The sequence below is a fragment of the Tamandua tetradactyla genome, chromosome 5 (assembly GCF_023851605.1).
Source record: "Tamandua tetradactyla isolate mTamTet1 chromosome 5, mTamTet1.pri, whole genome shotgun sequence".
In the NCBI taxonomy this organism is placed as follows: domain Eukaryota; kingdom Metazoa; phylum Chordata; class Mammalia; order Pilosa; family Myrmecophagidae; genus Tamandua; species Tamandua tetradactyla.
In genome coordinates this window covers 76,106,461-76,125,725 of record NC_135331.1, presented here as the reverse complement: position 1 = coordinate 76,125,725, position 19,265 = coordinate 76,106,461, and the positions used below count along the sequence as shown (strand labels likewise).

At 39.6% G+C, this 19,265-nt stretch overlaps 1 long non-coding RNA gene across 2 annotated transcripts in view; it reads left to right on the top strand.

Moving 5' to 3' along the window:
- Window positions 1-8,736: 8,736 nt before the first annotated feature.
- The window catches only part of LOC143682532 (uncharacterized), a 54,081-nt gene continuing 43,552 nt past the window's right edge, over window positions 8,737-19,265 (top strand). Inside the window, exons 1-3 of one of the 2 annotated variants that reach the window (XR_013175176.1) lie at window positions 8,737-9,045; window positions 9,159-9,304; window positions 15,587-15,825. This is a non-coding gene — a long non-coding RNA (uncharacterized LOC143682532). Of the gene's footprint in view, window positions 9,046-9,158; window positions 9,305-15,586; window positions 15,826-19,265 lie in introns of those variants that run through there. The other variant, XR_013175177.1, reaches the window with a different exon arrangement.

Below are 19,265 nucleotides of genomic sequence, written 5' to 3'. Positions count from 1 at the left end.
TATCTTCCCCAAGAAAAGGGAGTGCAGGGTCCAGCTCAGTGATGGCCCTCCTCACCAGCATTTCGACTCCAGGGGCTGGGAACCAGGAAGAACTTGAGCTTGCTTTTTACCTCAGCCTCAGACGGACTCCTAATAGGCTGAGAATCAAAAGTTCGCATACCACTTTATGCAGCGGGGAGCTGTGGGATGAGAAGTAGTGCATACATGGAATTATTTATATTTGTAGGGTTAATCAGTGAGATACATGACTTTAAACAAGCCCTTTTAATCAAATCCACCTTCAATACAGCACTATTTCTTATCATCACACTAGTAAATTAACATCACCTGTTTCCATTCCCATACACTTAAATCCAACCATATTAACAATTGTGTACATATTAGGTAACTATTCCCTCTTTTCCAACTTCAGTCTATCTCTGGGTCCCCTATATAATACATTTCAAGACTCTAAGTTTTTGTTTTCTAGGTAGTTTATATTAGTGAAATCATATAATACCTGTACTCTTTTGTGTCTGGCTAATTTCACTCAGCATTATTAGTCCTCAAGATCATCATCTTGTCATGTGCTTCAGGACCTCATTCCTTCTTACTGCTGCATAATATCCCATCGTATGTATATACTACTTTTTGTATTTTTAATTTAAAATTTCTTTTAACCCACAGGTGATATCAGGGGCCCACAGAAATAAGACTTTTTGGCCTCTGCTCAAAGAATGAGAATGACAAAGCATTACCGCAACACTGCAAGCCACCCACTCTGCATGCACAAATGGGTGGTGTTTTGGTGGGTTCAAGCTCTACTGGAGGCAAAACCAGGGTCATATCAATGCATTAGCTGACCCTCAGTGGCAATATACTCAGTGATGAGCCCAAGTATCAAGCAACGTGAAAAAAGAGAAATTCTGACTTTTATTGGGCGACTCATATGTTCTGAATGATCACAACTCCATGGGGTAAAGATCAGAGGAAACCGGTTTCAAAGATGGCGAAGCAACTTGCCCAACCACACAGAAGTGTCGATCTGATGAGTTTGTTGAACACATGGTCAGCCCTTGAGGACTCCTCTTTGTGGACCAATTCTGTTTGGGTTTTATTTTCCCAAGGATCCTCACCTCATGACTGATGTTTGAAAGGTGATAGTTGTTCTTATTAAAGTTACTTAAGGGTTAGTCTAGTGAAGACTTTCTCCTTCCAGAGGACTTTGACAATAGAGGCAGGATCTGACTCAAAACAATTTAAGTGGATCAGAATCACATCCTTTCAGTAGGTGAATGTTGTCAATCATATCAGTGGGATGGACCAATTTGTCCATTGTTTGTTTCAGCCATTCATGCATTTTAAGCTTAATCTGTAAGCAATAAGTAAAAGGATTGTTCAATTTAACTGGTTCCATATACTGTGCATTCTTTAAGAAGCAACAAATATTGTTTGGTGGGGATCTAATGTGAAGGGACCCAAAACCGCTGCAAAATAGAATGCAATAATTTCCTTTCTACTGCTCTGAAATCTGAGAGATTGAGACTCTACACATAACATAGTTAGTGTCTCACAAAATAGCTTCCATACATGCCCCAAACCTTCTTTTCCTACTTATTTACAGTTGTCACTGCTGGAAATAGCACAGAATTTAAACCTAACACCCTAGCAATGAGTCCTGATTCCATAATTACTTGTGAGACATTGGGCAAGTTATTTAACACTTCTGGGTATTGTTTCTACATGTTTGAAATGAATATTGCAATACTGACCTCATAGGGTAAATCTGACAACTAAATGAGTAAAAGCACATGAAAAGTCCATTGAATACTACAAAACGAATACAAAAACTAATCACATTTTACTAGCATATCATTAGAAATTGAATATCATATTTATATAGCGACGAAGCAATCATTTCCTAGGTGTGCTCCTTTGAAACCTAATGCTGCTGATGCTCTTTGAAAAATCTGTTTTGGGTCCTTTGGGCCCATTTTTTCATTCCAAAATAGTCATTGAGCCTTGCTGGATGTTCTCCTCAGTTAGTAATGAAATGTGGCTCATAATTTTATGTTTTATGAAGCTCATGTTAATATAGGATGTCTTACTTTGATCTCTTTGTACTCAAATTCAATTTCAAAACTGTCTGTATAGATGCTCTTTGGACTGATCGCTTCCACCCCCCTTTATTCTTTTGCATTTTTCTTGCTTGAGCTTCAACCCCTAAATCCAGGGCACCTCTCTCTCCAAGTGTATACACACAGTATAAGAAGTAAGAATGGATATTAAATAATTTGTTTGTTTTTTACCTTGTCCTGGAAAAAGAAGTAAAAAGTGCAACTAAAGCTGCAGTCTATTGATTTTTTTATCCAAACAGTTCAGTTTGTTGTTGGATTCTTCTTTATAGCATTTTCAATAATTTTCTCCAAAATTGCTCATGAGAGATTTTTCTTACTTCTCTTATTTTCCCAGTCCCTTCAATTCAAAGTCTTTTCATCATAAGTCTGAAAGTTATATATCTCCTGGGTAAAGATCTTTCTTCTTTTTATAGAAATATATACCTGCTTCTGAAACTAACCTGGCAATCGTTCCACGGTGGAGGACAAAGCTCAAAGGCCAGAAAATGCAGTTTTCATTTTTGTATTGAAAAGTCAATACTCTGGCTTGAACTTATTGTGGACAGGCCAGGTGTTTGATGTTTGAAGTCTGAGTGCATGGCTCTGTTTCTATGCACAATGTCACTTCAAACCTTCCACAAACAGACAACACTTGGCTAACTGATTGAAGCAAAACACTCTGCAGTCTTAGAGTCATAGGATGATAAAGGTGCAATTCCACTCAGCCTATTAAATTATATACTGAGAAAGATGCTGCCTATTTTTAATGCCTTTCCTCTGGGATCCCACAAAGTTTCAGAGAAACTGTCTTTTTATGGGCTGCGATGAGAAAGCTGAAAGAAAGACGTCAGGAAATTTGAGGCTAGTCTCAGCTAATATGTGGCTTCACAGAAGGCAGTCCTTATATTGATTTTTTCATTTGCATATCTCTTTACTTCACCAACCATTCATTCATTTATTTTTAGACAACATTCTGTGCAAAGCACTGGGGAGAGTTCGGTATCACCTAGGTCCAGCGTGGTGTATTTGCTGCACAGTTCTTGCCGCCAGTCCCACACTGCTCCTAGAACAGAACCAGACACAGCTTTCTTGCTCTGAATGCCTCATCTGGATTCTTCCAGCACAGTGTTCCTGGCAGTATCTCCTCTCAAATCAGAGTTGGCATAAGAGATAAAATCTATTTGCCACCTCTGACCCAGGTGGTAATAGCTATAATTTGTAATAGCTATTGAATCACTGCACTGAATATTTTGCATAGTTTTTTTTTCAATTAGTTCTCACAGCAACCCTATGAGTTAGCTCCTGTTATCATCCCTATCCTACAATGAAGGGAACTAAGGTTCAGAGAGTTTAAGTAACTTAGCCATAGTCATCTTGCTAGTCAATAATATATCTGGGGTTGAGTACAGGAAGCTTGAGACTAGAACCAATACCTTGGGAGACAATGCTTGGAAGGCTTTTCATCTGCAGGAATTTCCACAGAGAAACTCACTTACGGATGGCAATAGTGAAAGTACGGTTGACTTTAAAATCTGCAACTCTGACATTCAAAAGCCATATGGTTTGGAAAAATTATAATGAGGATAAACTGCCTTTACCATAGGGTTTAGAGGTGGATTAAAATAAGATAAATCAAATAGCACATATGGGAGAATTATTATAGTGAATACTGTGGAGTGATCATTCAATTAATATTGGGTTGCTCTCTTTCTTTCCTGAAGGATATAAGGGATGAATGGAAGCTTATTTTCTTTCCTCTGTTTTTAAACCTTCAGCTTTATGAAAATAAGTTGTTTTCTCCTTCTGAACTTTTTTTTTTTGGGGGGGGGGGTTGGGGTAGAATGCTTGTGCCCCATTAGGTTGGTGGGAGAAAGCTTGCCCTATAGAGAGAAGATGATAATTCTTGGTGCCTCCATAGGCACGATGGATTTATTTTCCTTTTGTCTAAATGCATTCATACGTGTAAAATAAAGATATTTCTGGGTTAAGCAGTAGTTATTAGTGTTTTCTCTAATTAACAATTTAGTATAAAGTGGAACTTCTGTGTGATGCTTTGGAGGTATCAAGATCAGAATACTTTGGTTTCTGAGAACTTGGATAGTATTGATATGAAAGAAAAGGTCAGAAAATGTTGGAGATAGAGGAGTGAGGCAAACGCATCATTCACTTTTGGTTATGCTCAGGGCTGGCTCTGCATTCATGGCTGCCCAACCTGAAGATGGGATGAATGATTCCAAGGTATACGCATGTTGGATGGTAGAGGGAGGTCAGAGGCGGACCTTTCAGTCTGAATGCAAGGGTGTGACTGTCTGCTATGGTCAGAAAGAATAGTCTGGTCTGTGGTTCTACTTAAACATGCTTAAAAATTATGCCTCATTCTGAGTCTGACGTCATTTGAAAGGCTGGTTTCCTACTGCCAACTTTCTGAACCAACCTTGGAGTGTAACTATGGGAAATGACTTCAGATTGACAATCATCTCTTTATCCCACTGAGATGGATGGGGTGACTCAGTAAGTTATGAGTTCTAGCAGCTGGTTTCAAGTCCAGTAAATATGAAACAATTGTTCAGAACAGAGTCACCATTAGACCTAAGCCTTGCCTGAGTGTTGAAATAATCTGAAGGAGAGGTACTCATTGCTGAAGGGAGTGTGTGTGTATGTGGTTTTGGGGGGAGTAGGTGAATGGGATTTAAAATCAGATAATGGGTTCAAATGCCAGTTTTGTCATTTCAAAGAAATGTGAAGTATGAAACCCGTATTACTTAATCTCTCTTAACCTTCATTTGTAAAACAGGGATATGCTTATCTCCCAGGTTGGTGAGGAGAGTAAATTAGATGAGTATGTGGACATGCTTGGATACTGAGATGGCAGCCCAGAGGCATGTGGTTTAGAAGTGCCTCATCACACACATCTATGATCAGTTCATGGCCTTGCCACTTCCTGGAAACAGCAGTTTTGCCAGGCAACAGTATTCAGAAAGCATGCGGTTGGCCCTCAATTCCTCTTTTTTTTTTCTTTTTGCTTTTTTAAAAAGTTTTTATTGAGAAATCTTCACATACATATAGTCCATCCATTGTATGCAATCGGTGCCTCACATTATCATCACATAGTTGTGTATTCAGGACTGTGATCATTTTTAGAACATTTGCATCACTCCAGAAAAAGAAATAAAAGGAAAAAACTCATACATCCCACACCCCTTACCCCTCCCTCTCATTGATCACTAGTATTTCAATCTACCCAATTTATTTTACCCCTTATCTCCCCCCTACTATTTATTTATTTTTTATCTTTATTTTTCTTTAAGTTGTCTGCCCATACCCTGGCCCTGATCTGCCTTTAAGTGGCATTTTTCTAGAGCACCGTGAAGCTAAAGGTAGATGTGCTGGCACTATTCCTCATTGTCATTGTGAACACCTCCTGTTTTCAGCGGAAATCTCAATGTTCCTCTACCAGGTCTCTCTCTAGTTGAAAGGCAGTGTCATGAAACAAGGACAAGGAACTGGGACTCAGGAGACCTGAGTTTTCAAATCACAGACAGCTTCTTTGGACCTCTCATTCCTCGCTTGTAAAATGTGGGGTGGGGGAATGATGGTGACAGAGAATGTTCTCCAATCTCCTTTTTAGCTTTCTGACTCTCTTTTATTGAATATTGACTCTACTTGACCTTTCCTAACTTCCCATTTTTCTATTCTTCTTAAAATGTCTGAAAATTAAGACAATTGTTTTCTCCCCTTTTTTTTTCTGATCAAAGAGCTTGACTTTCTTTGGAGAGAGGACATTGTTTAAATATGAAACAGAATGATGTGGATATTTACTTATAAGGCCATCTTGTTCCCCAAATATTATATAATGGGTAGCTGTATAGAAATTCTCTTCGTATTTGCTTCCTATGTGACCTCTTAAAAATTCAATTATTTGCAAGGTTGTATAGAGTGAAAAAGTGCCCCATATAAATGAGTATCCTCCTAATGAGGATTAACAGAGCTTTACAAATAAGCTTTTCCATGCCAGTTATCTTGCCATTTTCTTTTCTTGGTGATATTCAACCTTTTGTACTCTAGAGGTCAGTAAAATCTTAAAAATGGAAGACTTCTTTCCTTTCACGACAGGACCTTAAAAACGAAGTCCTTAAAATTGCATCTCCCTTAAAACTGATGGAAAAAGAAAAGAGAAATTTCTAACCACAGAGAGGGACTTGTAAAATGACAAACTCAAAACAGAATGTCAGGGGGAATTAAACAATGATTGAGATTGGTGATTGGATTAGGTACACAAAATACTTCTCTAAAGTTATAGAATCATTGGAATAACGACATGTGACAAGTGGAAGATAACAAATAATATAAAAAGAAGGCAAACTAAATAAGGCCATCAGGAAGCATTGGATAGCATGGAACAAATATTTAAGATCATTTTGAGAAAGTCACTTTGCTGATTCTAGAGATTCTTACTTGATGCTTAAATGATAATGGAAAGAACACAGGAAGGAAATCCCTGCCTCTACATTTGGAGAACCTACATGTCACAAAAATCACTAGATTCTTCAAACCCCATGTTTTGGTACACTAATGCTGCAGGAATGCAGCATATCAGAAATAGGTTGGTTTTTATAAAGGGAATTTAGTGAGTTGCAAGTTTACCATTCAAAGGCCATGAAAATGTCCAAACTAAGGCATCCAGAAAAAGATACTTGACTCAGAAAAGGTCGATGGCATCTGGAATGCCTCTGTCAGCAGAGAAGGCACATGGCTGGTGTCTGCTGGTCCTTTAGCTTCTGGTTTTAAACAGCTTCCACAGGGACATTTTTTTCTGCATTTCCAAATGTCTCTGGCTGTAGTGGCTCTGAGCTCTTTCCAAAATGATTCCCTCTTGAAGAATTCCAGTAAGTGGATTAAGACCCAGCTTGAATGGGTAGAGACACATCTCCATAGAAACAGCCACCTAATCAAAAGGTCCCACCCACAGTTGGGTGGGCCACATTTCCATGAAAACAACTTAATAAAAAATATCACCCTGCAGTATTAAATCAGGGTTAAAGAACATGGATCTTCTTGGGTACACAACGGTTTCAAACCAGCACACCCCTGTTCAGCCCTTCCCTTTTTGCTCTCTGCCAATGACCTTGCTCCTACTTCATCTGGAAAATCAAAGCCATAGCTGTGGTACCATTTAAGTCCCTCCCACGTATAGTATTACAGACTAATTTACATCTGCTTTCAAATTCACTTCCTCTCCCCCAATATCAGAAGACAGGAAGCCCTACATTTTGCTCAAATCTGAATGCTGCTGGTGCCCATGGCCCCATACCCTCCCCTCTTTTCCAAGGCTTGCTCTTTCTTCAGTTTCTTCAATCAATATCTTAAACATTTTTCTTTTTTTCCCTCTGGTTCATTCTCCTCAACCTAAAACATGATCAAACATTTCTAAATCCAAAAAGGAAAAGGAAGGGGAGGGGAAGGGAGGGGAGGGAAGGGACAGAAAGGGAAGGGAAGAGATGGTAAGGAAAGGAACGAAGAGGGAATGGAAAGGTAGGACAAAAACTTCCTTCCTTGTCTTTATATCTGAAATAGCAACAATTAGATCTCTCTCTCCTTCAGTCATCATCCAAACTTCTGGTAAGAAAAATCTGTGACTCTTCTAATTCACTCTTTAACCCACTACAGCTTAATTTTCAGCCTCATCACTCCTCCAAAAGTGGTCTTGCTGTGTCACCAATGACTTTCTAACTAATCAATCCAACGGTCATTTTTCTACCCTCAGCTTATAGGACTTTTCTGTTGCATTTGACACAACATACTACATCATTCTTTTTGAATTTGCTAATTCCTTTTCTTTGGTGACATTTTATTCAAGCCTTACCTATATGTAGACCTCTGGCATTTTTGGACTAGTCTTCATCCACTGACCCCTTACCCACTGTAATTCCTCAAATTACTCCCGTTTTAAAAGTCTTCAGTGGCTCCCATTGAAGTCAGATAACCAAGCCCCTTAGGATGGCAGCAGCAGGTATTCATGACCTAGGACTTTGCCTAAAATTACATCTTGAACATAAGATTTTAACTGTTTGAAAAAAGAATATATATATATATATCACAATAAAGAAATATATTTGTTTTATCCTATTGTGTGCCAGTTGCTGGTTAACTAGAGGCGCTCTCTCACCATATGTGGACTTGGTGGGAAGAACTGTGCGTTTGTTTCCAAATCTCTAATTCCAAACCCATATCACAGCAGGGCTGACGACATGTGATTCCTTGCCTTGGTATTTTTCCTGTGTCCATAAAGGTAACACATCCGGAGAGGAAGGTGTGTCAGTGAATCAGTGACCCTTTTATCATTGACAGTGCAGACAGAAGCCCCTAATTCACATTTTTACTAATCATTTGACTGACACAAACCACTTGTTTTCTCTGTGCTTCCACTGATTCATTGAAATGAAGATAATGGCACATCATTTGGAACAAAGGGAGATTTCCACATGATATATCTATTTAAACAACACATTACATACAAATACAAGTTGTTTTTATTACCATCCTCTAGATTTTTTTTTTCTAATTTCTTCTAAGAGAACAGAATGGGGTGGGGGTGGGGGGGCACTGCATATTGTGAAAGACTGTCAGGCAGGTTCTTTTAGAGCCAGAAGAAATTTTGACGTTACACCTACCACTCTCTAAAGCTTTCTGGTGGGGGAAGTGAAGGCCGTGGCAACGATGGGGCCTGCTCAACTCACAGAGTCAGTCGAAGCATTCGGGCCACCTCTCTGCCCATTATTTGGCTAACTGCTTCTCCCGCAAGAGCAGCAATGAATCCTGGGAAAAGAAACGTTAATGAAGCACCAGCGATTCTCTGCCAACAGTTTTCCAAGACTAGAAATCTGAGATCTAGGAGAGGAAACCTTGAAACTGGAAGACTTTGTGATTAGTGGGCACCAGTAACAATCAGGTTGTTTTCACAGAAGGGAAGCTCTGTTTTGCTTGCTATGGGGAGAAAGAAGAAGAAGCAAAATGCTGATTTCCCCTATTCACTGTTATTCTTTGTGTCATGTTTCAACACAGGGGGTGGATGGAATAGAGCAGCCTCTCTCCCGGATGCCACCTCCTTCCATCAACCACCCCCCCCTGCCTGCTGCTGAGACTCACTGGCTGTCCTGTGAGATGAAGATTTTATCTTGGTGTCCTGGCCTGCTTCCATCTGGCCAAAGGTATTTTATCTACATATTTCCGTGGCGCCTCTCTCTGCAGTATTGAAGTGCTCAATTAGATATGGCCTAAGTCTTTGTTAGCATATCAGTGTGCACTGCTGAACAGCTGCTGCATTCCAACAGTGGGTGAAGTCATCTCTATATTTAGAACATGGCAAGCTGTTTGGAACAGTGGCAGATTTAAGCAGGCAAATGAACACCTGAGCTACAAGTCAGTCACCTGCCCAGAGTGACAGAAGGGTCTGGAAAAATCCCTACTTCCTTAAGGGACAAGTAACAAGGACATCACTGGTCTTTATTCTGCTATTTCTTTCTATAGCTTAAAGCCTCTCCTAAGGTTTTTTTTTTTCCCCTTCCCTGTCATCTACACAAATAGGGAATATCATTGTCTACAAAAGTGGCTTTATTTTCTTCTATGATTTTCTCTTAAAACCTGTGGTTTGTTTATTGATAAGAAGTTAATCAAATATTAGTCAGGATCTAGGGTGTTATCATTTACTAAGTATCACAGTTGGAACGAAGTCATTGTGAATTTATTTAATTCCTGTCTTCCCTGCTAGATTGCAAGTTCCTCACTTCTGGCACATATACTTATTGAGTGAAAGCATAATTGCATAAATAATGTATTTTATAACAATTCATAATTTCTCATGGGGTGTGATGCCCTTATCCCTACCAAAAAGCCATAATTATGGCTCCTTCTGAGTGATTCTCAAAAGATGTGAAAATTCATTTCTTAAATCCTTGAGTTGATCCCCTGGGATTACAGCTACCAGTTCAGTGACTGATGCTTGGCCCCAGAAGGATTCCAGGACGTCACGTAGATCTTTCCTTCGCTAGATTGGATTTCAGGTTCTTTGATTTGGAAACAGGAATAGGATGAATAGCAATTCCTGCAAACTGCCTGGGAATAGATGGATTTGGTACTGGAGCTTCTGACGTCTCATCCTGGCTCAACCACTTACTAACCAGGTAACTTGGAAAGTCACTGAAGCTTGATGGAACTCAATTTTGTCATTTCCTGAGTAGAGATCATCAGTCCTGTCCCAATTCCCTCTCAGGTTGGAGTGAGGATCTCCTGCAGCAATGTGAATGGAAATGCTACACAAATTCTACCACATTTAGAAATAGAAGGAATATTCTTATTTTTGTTATCTGTCTCATCCATCATTACAGGTCAGAAAGTAATCATGAGCATTCTAACTCCAGCCTTCTAGAGGCAGCAGCTCCATTTTTGCTTATTCCCTTCAGGGCCTTTAATAATGTGCCGAGTGGGCAGGCAGGGGAGAGAGGTACTCAAAGTTCAGGCTTCCCAGTACTGCAATCATCCCTGAGAAGATAGCCAGTGGGACTTCTCCGTCTCCTCGTGCTGTACCTCGGCAGGTAGTGATTTCACCTTATTTCACAGAATCAGAACCCATGAAGGTCAAATAGTGCCCAAGTGAGGAACACCAGGATAGAACATTTCATTTATGGCAAATGCTTTCCTTATTCTACAACACTGTTATAAGCTATTAAAGCCAGAGCATGTCTGGGGGAAGATAAATGACTTCCTCGGGATTCAGGCTGTCGCCGCTTTCAGAGCTCAGCTCCCTCAATGATGAATTCATAACCTGAACTTTGACTCCTGTGAGGTAAGGGAAATGCAGACTCTAGTCTGGTGCTGATTTGTGGGACACACCCAGGTTTTCATTGATTCGTCATCATACAGACTCAGGGTGATATAAGCACATGCTAGCAGGAGCATACATCAAGCAGCCCAGAGCAAAGAAGACCTCTCCAGAATGAACAACTTCCTTAGATCGGTTATAAAATTCTGCCATGGGTCATGAAGCTGTTTCCCCACTGCAGAGAATAAGCTAAAGTGGGTAAATGTCTGCTAGTGCTAATGCTTCTTTTTCTAAGTTCCCTTCAGGGCATAGATGACAGCACAAAGCCCTCTCCGTCCCTTAATTTCTTTTCCTGCCCATCTCTGTCACTGCTCAGCCTGTGTAGGGTCTTCCAATTCACTTAACCTGCCAGATTGACAGCCAGGTACTCAGCAGCCAGAAGGGGGAGAGATTGAGCTGATTACCTATTAACTGCAGCCTACATTAAATAGATTTCCATATTGCTTTAAAATCCATAGTTCTCTCTTATTCATTCTCCCACCTACACACCCCAGGTTTCTATGCTCTCTCTATGAAAAGACACGTGACAAATTCTTTTGCCAAGCCCAGGATGTGGGCCTCAGAGCTTTTATTTAGTCATGGTGCTGCATTCCTGTCTGGCCTTGTACATGCTATTTTACATTTCAAATATTCCATCTGCAAAGGCAGAATGATAATTTTTACTGGTCTCACAGGGAGTTTGGAGCTGATGGATTATTTAGTGTTTTTAAGAGCTTTGGAGACACCAAGTGCTAAGTAGATTCTCTCTGAACTGGTTCAAGGGTACTGGGAAAAACTGAGGCTGAAACATTGGCCAGCTGACCTGTTTTGGAATTCGATCTCCTGAGGTTTCTCAGTACTCATCATACCCACTAAATGATGACCCTCTGCATGTCTAGAAATAAAAGGAGTCTGAATTGTTAACTTGGATTGCTGAAAATAGCAGTTTTGTATTCCTTGTCCTATGTTATTTTATGAGAAAATAATTCTAAACCATCACATCAGTAGAGATTTTATTGTCTAACAAATATGACTCAAAAGAACTAATTTTACCATGAAAAGTACCGTTTTATCTTAAGATAAAAGTGGTGGTTGGGGTAAGAAGATTCCTGGCCAACACAACTTTTGAAAGCAAATTATAATTATCCTTGAAATTTACCACTTTGCTGATGCTGACTGAATCTCTGAGATTTGGGGAGACTCCTCCTTACTTTGGATGCATTTAATGTAGGTTATTATATTTGTTGACTAAACATATATTGGATTTTTATGATGCGTTAGGTTCTAGGTTAGGATACAAGTAAAGATATTTCTTTCACATCCATTGTGTTTACCACAGAGGACTGCCTAAGGCTGGGGAAGGATGGACATGGCATGCAGTGATAGCTAAAATGCAAAGTATGATATAAGCAGGGTATTATAGGAACACAAATGAGAGTTGCTCTGCCTGTGAGAGTCAGAGATTTCTTAGACTGCAGACTTTAAATTGGGACTTTAAAAGAAAAGTTTTTTACCAGGTGGAAAAAGAGGGATGAGAAATGGAAGACTGTTCTTCTGGGAGCATGTAATATGCATACTGAATGTTTCAGGTTCACCATTTGCTGACAGGAGATGAGAGAATGGTGCGTAGATTGACCGATTGAGTTTCACTTAGACATTCGGGAACAGATCCTTTTATCTTATCGACCACAAATTAGCATCTCCTGCAGAAAGAGTGCAGAAAGTGTGCCCTGCAACACAGAGCTCACTTTGCTTCTCATATGGATGGAGATAAAAATGATGACAGTTGTTGAAGCTTGCATTCTGCACAATGATGCACAATTCCTCTCCATGGTCCTTTTGCCTCCCAGTGTTGACAAGAATCATTCTCTTCATAGTGGATGGTTGCTTCTCAGCTTAGCATGTACAAATGCAGGTTGTAGAGAGCCATAGAGGTCTTGGGGAGAGACAGTAATTAGCCCTTTGGGGCAGAGGACCCAAGAGAGCCACCCAAGCACCATTATATTATGTGATTCTCTCTAGGCACCATTAGTTTCCGAGGGACAGATACTGCAGATGCTGTTTGCAGCCTTCTGACACTTACAGAGGACCACAGCATTGTAAACATAAATGAGTATTTTGTCTCATTCTGCTTTTTACCGTACTTATTATGCCAGATACTGTGCTAGACATTTTCATATATTATCTCACTTTCTTGTTTTATTTAAACAGCCCAGTATATTTAGGTGTTATATTGATCTTAGAGCATTATAAATTTGTAAGAACTGTACATAGCATGTCTAATTTTCTCCTTCTTGGGGTTTTAGAATAGAAAGTTTTCAAAATGCATTATCGGCTTACTTAACAATGGGAGTTTATTCTTGTGCTCTGGAGAATCGTCAAATTCTTACTGTCTCTGACTTCCCATAGCACATCAACATGTGTTACAAATCACGATTTTTAAACCTTTGTTCATTGCTTCTTGACTCCTTAATAAGACTGTAAGCTACTTGAGAGCAATAATTTCATCTTTTATTGCCTAGACTGTCTATCCAGGCATGTGGTAAGTGCTGATTTCAAAGTTAGCAACTTTGAAGGTATATTGCAGACTATGCATGTGTCAGACAGGCTCAGATAGGTTCAAATGAAAATGAGGTTCTTGTATAAAAATGGTAAGTGTATTTCTTTTTTTGTACTGCATAGCAAGTTGTCCCAAACTCAGTGACTTAAAACAACAATCATGCATTAGCTCAGAGTTTCTATGGGTCAGGAATCTGGGCGTGTCTTAATTGAGTCTTCTGTTTGGGGTCTCACAGGGCCACAAGCCAGATGTCAGCCAGGCTATGTTCCTTTCTGGAGTTCAGGGATCCCCTTCTAAACTCATATGGCTGTTGGCAGAGTTCAGTTTCATGTGATTGTGGCTCTGAAGTCCCCATAGACTTTCTGGCTGGCAGGTGAGGGTCACTCTTAGCTCCTAGAGACTACCCATGGTTCCTTGCCACATGATGCTCTCACAGTTCCTCTTACAACATGGTATCTTGCATCTTCATTGCCATGAAAAGAATCTCTTGCTCCAGTCTTCTAAGGCAGAGTCTTAGATAATGTAACATAAATGGGCAATGACCATCCCATCAACTTTGTCATACTCTGTTGACCAGAGGGAAGTCACAATTTCCCTCTGTACTTAAGGGTGAGGAGGGGCTTATACAAGACTCAGAGGAGCCACCTTGGAGTACGTCCACCACAGTAAGAGGAGATTAGAGCACCATTCACATCCAGTAGCCAAGTGTCTAACTCCCAGTCATCTGAGCCTGCTATAACCTAACCTAATAAAGTCACAGTTGTGCTAATAGTTATCTTAATGTGCATGCTTAGAAGAGATAAGGAACACATGCCTGTTTAGATGGATACTCCGAAAGGAGTGTGTATGGTGCCTGGATATAGGCTTCATGGTGATGGAAAGGTGTACGGGGTCCTAGTAATGAAGATATCAAATCTGAAAATAACACAGTGTGCTAGGTAGAATCACTGGAATTTAAAAACAATAGCAACAACAAAGAGGTCTTAAGGACTGCGTTTGAACCAAAATCATTAAGATACAAATCAACAGGAATAAATGAAATAACCCCCATGCATACTTCATATGCTCCTCTTTCCCTTCCATAAAATAGAATTGATAAGAAACAATATGAAAAAACACAGCTTTGGAGGAAAACTCATGTCACATATATGAATGGTATTAAATGGCACCTGATAAACAGAATTACAGTGATGAGAGAAAAGGTGGTCGGTCAGATGCCCTCTGGAGAAATTTTCCAGGAACAGTAAAGAGAAACCACGTATCATGAGGACCACACTAAGCCCCTGTGTGGAGGGTGTTGTAGAAGTAGGGGCTGTTAGTGGAAGTTGATATGGAAAACTTCTCCATGAAAAATTGGGATATGTACTCTGGGAATTACAGATAACTTTAAATATCTAAAACCTACCACATGAAGAAGGGGATGGTTTCTTTCCGGCAAGACCAGGTTGGCTGACTTTCTGTGGGAGGGCCATCACAGGCAGCTCAGGTAGTTGTGGAGGCTGGAGAAAGAGGGATACCAGCACTGGGAAGGAAGTCTGTCCTTTTGATTCCAAGTTTTTATGATTCGTTGAGAAAGAAAGGCCCTGAAGTGGAAAGCTATAGGACAGATCTTCAGATTCCAGAAAAACAACACAAGATGCCAAGGAAAAGAGGTTCGAAAGAAGATGAAGAATCTTATAGAGGGGGAAATGATAGTCATGGAGACAGACACTGTGAGTTAAGAGGGATGAAACTTTCAGTACTAGCTCAACTTGAGGAATCTGTTCAGAAAGCAGCACTTACTCAAAGAAGGCTAAGCCAGGTTGAGAGTGTTTTCATGAGTATAGCCACAAAATCTCGGACCAGGTACCAGTAAGAAAATCATCTCCAACCTGGAACTGAAGAACAGATCTTGCTTCCCTAGAGGCTAGAGTTGCTCAGAAACAGCTCTGGCATGGGAAGCAAAGGGAAATAAGAAGGGAATTAACAATGATTGTAAAACTCAGACATTGGGTATGTAGAACAGATCATTTGTGTAAAACTTGCCACCTGTCATTTTCTAAATTGTAATAAGATATCCTGTGCATGTTTCAGGGCTCATTGATTATGTCTGCAGGAAGGACCACTAAGTAATGAGAGTTCCTTCTAGAGAAAAGGAAGGAAAGCAATGGGACCTGTCCAGATGTCTTTGAAGGAGCAGCTTCTGGTTACCTGGGTGATAGGAACAGGAGAAAGCCAGCCAGAGAATCTTCAGTTTGGCAAGTGCCCTTGGAGTTTCTTTTCTATGACCTTCAGGACTGTGGGAAGACTGTTAACCTTATGTGTCAAAAGAAAAGTCGAAACTTTTCCATGCTTTATTTGTTAAGTCTGGATTCTATGACCCCCGGCCCTTTTATTTATTTATTTATTTATTTTGCATGGGCAGGAGCCCCGGAATTGAACCCGGGTCTCCAGCATGGCAGGTGAGAACTCTGCCTGCTGAGCCACTGTGGACCGCCGTCTATGCCACTTTGATTGTGCCCATAGCACTTATGCTTGCACATATGATGGCATTTATCACAGTGGGTTATTGACTTGTCTGCCTCTTTCCCTTTCCTTAGAGTTCCTGAAGGGCAAAAAATATGTCATTTTATCTCTAGCCCTAGGTTTTAGCATATATTTGATGGAAATATGTATTTTTCTAAATGGATGGATAGTGCCAGCATACCAGAATTAGGTAAATCCAGTTCTCTCAAGTCATGATGTTTCTATCAGAATGTGCAATAAACAGAATCCTCTACCTTAATTAGAAAGTACATTATAAACATGGTTAGAGATATAGAATCCCAGAAACACAGTAGCAATTTGCATCTAGAGTTTAACATGAGCTTATCAAAAATCTCAAAAAAATTGTCAGGAAACTATTAAAATTTAATAAATGATCTGTTCGACATATACCAGACCATCTTCTGGCTGCTGGAGGTTTATGATGTATAAAACAAGGTCCTTGTCACAGAGGTGCTCCCCATTTAGAGGGAGAGACGGATAGGCAAATAGATAATTCCAAAACAGAGATTAAAATATTAATGTAGGCTAGTACAAAGTGTTATTAAATATAGGGGAAAGAGTAATGAACTTAGTCTAGAGTCAGAATGGGTGGTAATAAGGTTCGCGTAGTTGCCAATAACATCATCACATAATAGGTAAAAATGAAGGTAGAGCAATTCATATAAACAAGAGAATATGCAAGAGAATAGAGGCATGAAAAATCACAGAGTATGAATAAGGAACAATTTAGAGCCACTTCAGGGGCTTCGGGGTCTATGGGGAAAAGTGGGGGCAGGAGAGTGGCAAGGACTAGATTGTGAGGTTGTGTTTGCATAATTTGCCTTTGGGTCAGAGTGGGGAAGGAAGAGGTTTTATGACAGTCTGGGAAATAACAATCCAGAAGCAAAGTCTAGGTGCTGCTCCCTGACTCCTTTAAAATATCAAATTTGTATTCCTTAGACAACAAGGAAAAGCTTTCACTATTTTCTGTATGCAATCTCTTTGTGGTAGTGTGGAAAATAAAGTCAAGGGCCTGATGACACTCTGGGAAAAATACGGACCAGGTTATTATTTTTTTTGTCCTTCTCTGCTCCAGCACCCATGAAAGGAGAAACAAATGCAGAAAGCTGCCAACCTCTCTACATTCTACCCTGACAGACGTTTGGAATCCTGAAGTTCTCTCCCCCTCTTGTCTGGCCTATTGATAGCTTGTAACTTTTTAATTCTTGTGCCAGACTCCTAATCTGGTAATCTCATTTTAACTCTCATAATACCCAGTATGATGGATTTTATCATTTAGGTTTCATTTACAACTTTGGAGATGCCAAACCCAGAGGAGAAGGCAAAACAATTCACAAAGAGGCCAGGAGCCACAGGTTAGAAGGCAGAGCATGGAAGTTAAAGGATGAGTGGATCAAAGGAGCTTCAAAGATGGAAAGCAGGGCCATGAGACGAAGAAACAGGAGCTATGGAAAGGAGGTACACTCCAGCAGAGAACTCACAATTTATGTAATCTTGTTTGCTTTTATGTTCCATTTGGGGCACAGTATAAGGTATATGCAGGAAGGGGTGAACTTAATTTTAAAGAATGGAGTGGAAGCATTTAAATCCACTCCAAAATTTAAAATTTAAATTTTAAAGAATGGAGTGGCAAAGATGAAGGCTTTACATTTTCCCTGACAACAATTTTATCTTAAGAGTGGAAGGGCAGCCTTAAGCCAGAAACATAAAGCCATACATAATTATTAAATTACATGGATCTGTAAGCAGAAGTTTGAAGAGGCTGGAGGAGGCTGGAGGGTGATACAGCATATTTTTAGGAGTCACTAAATAACACCTTAAGCATGCACAAGTCTTCATCTGTCTATAAAGGGGGTCGAAAAACTAAACAGCATGCCAAATCCAATTTAACTACAAATAGTTTTTATCTTTCTAAAGGGTTGTACACACACATACACACACACACAAACTCTGCAAAGAACAGGAGACAGACTGTATGTCTCCCATCAAGTCTAAAATATGTACTGCGTGGCTCTTTACAGAAAGCATTTGCCAACTCCTGGTCTGTAAAGACAGGCCCTAGTAGAGATGGCTTGGTGTACACCGCAGCGTCCATCCAGGCTGACTTCACAGATGTTTTCCATTTCAGGGCTTGTTTCTGCCCTCACACTGCTCTACAGCGTCACTCCACATCCTATAAAGCAAATTGGCAGGCTCCATTTCAATTCTTAATGGGTTGTGACATGACAACCACTCGTGAAAATGAGGCCCTTTCCAGGACTCCCTGCAGAATTCATCAGCCCTGGAGACCCAACCTCCATCCTTTTCTGTTCCTGTGGGCGCTTCACCAAGGCCTTTAGAAGTTTTAATTGCTGATTCCTTTTCCTAGAGATAAACAGTTGCTGGTACTGTCAATCTGTCACCTTTCACAAGCACTAAAAATCATGAAGAATTCATAGGAAGCTGCTGTAAATGTCACACATTTTGAAAGAAAGCTTTTTAATCAATTTTAAAAATGTATACAAATCAAAACATGTAAGATTTATGAAATATTCTCTTTTATCACTAGCAAGGGAACATGATTGCTGATGCTGGTGAATTAATTTCACTTTTAAGCATTAGTATACACAATTATAAGTCAGTGGTTCAGAAACCAAGGATAATTGGGAAACTGGATTCTCTTGTTTGATAATGATGATGACAATAACAGGGTTATCATCTACAGTTCTATGAAAATTTGCAGTTTTTCAGCATCTTTATCTTCTACCACATCAATATAATACTTGCTTAATACTATGAAGAACTGCAATGTTTAAAAGTTATAATTATAGGTCTGTATTGATTTAAAAACATGATTAATAAAAAAGAAACATTTTAAAATATCTTAAATGATAGTTATTACTACTATTAAAGACCACTTTTTAAAATTCTGAACAAATTTAATGGGTCTGAAAGATAAAAATTAGATTCTAAAAATATTCCATGGAGTTCTGTTCCAATTATCTCCCCACGGCTAATATTTTTCTTCTTCCATTCAAATCCTTCAAAAGATAGAAAAACAATCTTTTTATTACTTCCTGGTCTAGAGAGCCTCAGGACCTAGTCAGCTTTCTCACAATCATCTAAGGCCATGATCCTGGATTAAGAGATTTCTTTCCAATAAACTTCAAAAACAGTTTCAAATCCTGTCAAATTCCTTTGGAATTTGTTTTTGAGTTGGCTGTTCTGTTACATGTTTATCGGAAAA